This window comes from Embiotoca jacksoni, unplaced genomic scaffold (genome assembly GCF_022577435.1).
Source record: "Embiotoca jacksoni isolate LCO1_2020_lvr unplaced genomic scaffold, fEmbJac1.0.p SCAF_79, whole genome shotgun sequence".
Classification (NCBI taxonomy): domain Eukaryota; kingdom Metazoa; phylum Chordata; class Actinopteri; family Embiotocidae; genus Embiotoca; species Embiotoca jacksoni.
In genome coordinates this window covers 662,615-666,841 of record NW_027185435.1, presented here as the reverse complement: position 1 = coordinate 666,841, position 4,227 = coordinate 662,615, and positions in this window count along the sequence as shown.

Sequence of the window (4,227 nt, the reverse complement as noted above, 5' to 3'; positions counted from 1 at the left end):
AGATATCTGATTAATGTTCAGATATCTGTTTAATATCCAGATATCTGATTAATGTGCAGATATCTGATTAATGTCCAGATATCTGATTAATAACCAGATATCAGATTAATGTCCAGATATCTGATTAATGTCCAGATATCTGATTAATGTCCAGATATCTGATTAATATCCAGATATCTGATTAATGTCCAGATATCTGATTAATATCCAGATATCTGATTAATGTCCAGATATCTGTTTAATGTCCAGATATCTGATTAATGTCCAGATATCTGATTAATGTCCAGATATCTGTTTAATGTCCAGATATCTGATTAATGTCCAGATATCTGATTAATATCCAGATATCTGATTAATGTCCAGATATCTGATTAATGTCCAGATATCTGTTTAATATCCAGATATCTGTTTAATATCCAGATATCTGATTAATGTCCAGATATCTGATTAATGTCCAGATATCTGTTTAATATCCAGATATCTGATTAATGTCCAGATATCTGATTAATGTCCAGATATCTGATTAATATCCAGATATCTGATTAATGTCCAGATATCTGATTAATGTACAGATATCTGATTAATGTCCAGATATCTGATTAATGTCCAGATATCTGATTAATGTCCAGATATCTGTTTAATAACCAGATATCTGATTAATGTCCAGATATCTGATTAATGTCCAGATATCTGATTAATGTCCAGATATCTGATTAATGTGCAGATATCTGTTTAATATCCAGATATCTGATTAATGTCCAGATATCTGATTAATGTCCAGATATCTGATTAATATCCAGATATCTGATTAATGTGCAGATATCTGATTAATATCCAGATATCTGATTAATGTGCAGATATCTGATTAATATCCAGATATCTGATTAATGTGCAGATATCTGTTTAATGTCCAGATATCTGATTAATGTCCAGATATCTGATTAATGTCTAGATATCTGATTAATGTCCAGATATCTGATTAATATCCAGATATCTGTTTAATATCCAGATATCTGATTAATGTCCAGATATCTGTTTAATATCCAGATATCTGTTTAATATCCAGATATCTGATTAATATCCAGATATCTGTTTAATATCCAGATATCTGATTAATGTCCAGATATCTGTTTAATAACCAGATATCAGATTAATGTCCAGATATCTGATTAATATCCAGATATCTGATTAATGTCCAGATATCTGATTAATATCCAGATATCTGGTTAATGTCCAGATATCTGATTAATATCCAGATATCTGTTTAATATCCAGATATCTGATTAATGTCCAGATATCTGTTTAATAACCAGATATCAGATTAATGTCCAGATATCTGATTAATATCCAGATATCTGATTAATGTCCAGATATCTGATTAATATCCAGATATCTGGTTAATGTCCAGATATCTGATTAATATCCAGATATCTGATCAATGTCCAGATATCTGTTTAATATCCAGATATCTGATTAATGTCCAGATATCTGTTTAATGTCCAGATATCTGATTAATGTCCAGATATCTGATTAATGTCCAGATATCTGTTTAATATCCAGATATCTGATTAATGTCCAGATATCTGATTAATATCCAGATATCTGATTAATGTCCAGATATCTGATTAATGTCCAGATATCTGATTAATATCCAGATATCTGATTAATGTCCAGATATCTGTTTAATATCCAGATATCTGATTAATGTCCAGATATCTGATTAATATCCAGATATCTGATTAATGTCCAGATATCTGATTAATGTCCAGATATCTGATTAATGTCCAGATATCTGTTTAATATCCAGATATCTGATTAATGTCCAGATATCTGATTAATATCCAGATATCAGATTAATGTCCAGATATCTGATTAATGTCCAGATATCTGATTAATATCCAGATATCTGATTAATATCCAGATATCTGATTAATGTCCAGATATCTGATTAATGTCCAGATATCTGTTTAATATCCAGATATCTGATTAATGTCCAGATATCTGATTAATATCCAGATATCTGATTAATGTCCAGATATCTGATTAATGTCCAGATATCTGATTAATATCCAGATATCTGATTAATGTCCAGATATCTGTTTAATATCCAGATATCTGATTAATGTCCAGATATCTGATTAATATCCAGATATCTGATTAATGTCCAGATATCTGATTAATGTCCAGATATCTGATTAATGTCCAGATATCTGATTAATGTGCAGATATCTGATTAATGTCCAGATATCTGATTAATGTCCAGATATCTGATTAATGTCCAGATATCTGATTAATATCCAGATATCTGTTTAATATCCAGATATCTGATTAATGTCCAGATATCTGTTTAATATCCAGATATCTGTTTAATATCCAGATATCTGATTAATGTCCAGATATCTGATTAATATCCAGATATCTGATTAATGTCCAGATATCTGTTTAATATCCAGATATCTGATTAATGTCCAGATATCTGATTAATATCCAGATATCTGATTAATGTCCAGATATCTGATTAATGTCCAGATATCTGATTAATGTCCAGATATCTGTTTAATGTCCAGATATCTGATTAATGTCCAGATATCTGATTAATATCCAGATATCTGATTAATGTCCAGATATCTGATTAATATCCAGATATCTGTTTAATATCCAGATATCTGATTAATGTCCAGATATCTGTTTAATATCCAGATATCTGTTTAATATCCAGATATCTGATTAATGTCCAGATATCTGATTAATATCCAGATATCTGATTAATGTCCAGATATCTGATTAATGTCCAGATATCTGATTAATGTCCAGATATCTGTTTAATATCCAGATATCTGATTAATGTCCAGATATCTGATTAATGTCCAGATATCTGATTAATGTCCAGATATCTGATTAATATCCAGATATCTGTTTAATATCCAGATATCTGATTAATGTCCAGATATCTGTTTAATATCCAGATATCTGTTTAATATCCAGATATCTGATTAATGTCCAGATATCTGATTAATGTCCAGATATCTGTTTAATATCCAGATATCTGATTAATGTCCAGATATCTGTTTAATATCCAGATATCTGATTAATGTCCAGATATCTGTTTAATATCCAGATATCTGATTAATGTCCAGATATCTGATTAATATCCAGATATCTGTTTAATATCCAGATATCTGATTAATATCCAGATATCTGTTTAATAACCAGATATCTGATTAATGTCTAGATATCTGATTAATGTCCAGATATCTGTTTAATAACCAGATATCAGATTAATGTCCAGATATCAGATTAATGTCCAGATATCTGATTAATGTCCAGATATCTGATTAATGTCCAGATATCTGATTAATGTCCAGATATCTGATTAATATCCAGATATCTGATTAATGTCCAGATATCTGTTTAATGTCCAGATATCTGATTAATGTCCAGATATCTGATTAATGTCCAGATATCTGATTAATGTCCAGATATCTGTTTAATATCCAGATATCTGATTAATATCCAGATATCTGATTAATGTCCAGATATCTGATTAATGTCCAGATATCTGTTTAATATCCAGATATCTGTTTAATATCCAGATATCTGATTAATGTCCAGATATCTGATTAATGTCCAGATATCTGTTTAATATCCAGATATCTGATTAATGTGCAGATATCTGATTAATGTCCAGATATCTGATTAATAACCAGATATCAGATTAATGTCCAGATATCTGATTAATGTCCAGATATCTGATTAATGTCCAGATATCTGATTAATATCCAGATATCTGATTAATGTCCAGATATCTGATTAATATCCAGATATCTGATTAATGTCCAGATATCTGTTTAATGTCCAGATATCTGATTAATGTCCAGATATCTGATTAATGTCCAGATATCTGTTTAATGTCCAGATATCTGATTAATGTCCAGATATCTGATTAATATCCAGATATCTGATTAATGTCCAGATATCTGATTAATGTACAGATATCTGATTAATGTCCAGATATCTGATTAATGTCCAGATATCTGATTAATGTCCAGATATCTGTTTAATATCCAGATATCTGATTAATATCCAGATATCTGATTAATGTCCAGATATCTGATTAATGTCCAGATATCTGATTAATGTCCAGATATCTGATTAATATCCAGATATCTGATTAATGTCCAGATATCTGATTAATGTCCAGATATCTGATTAATGTCCAGATATCTG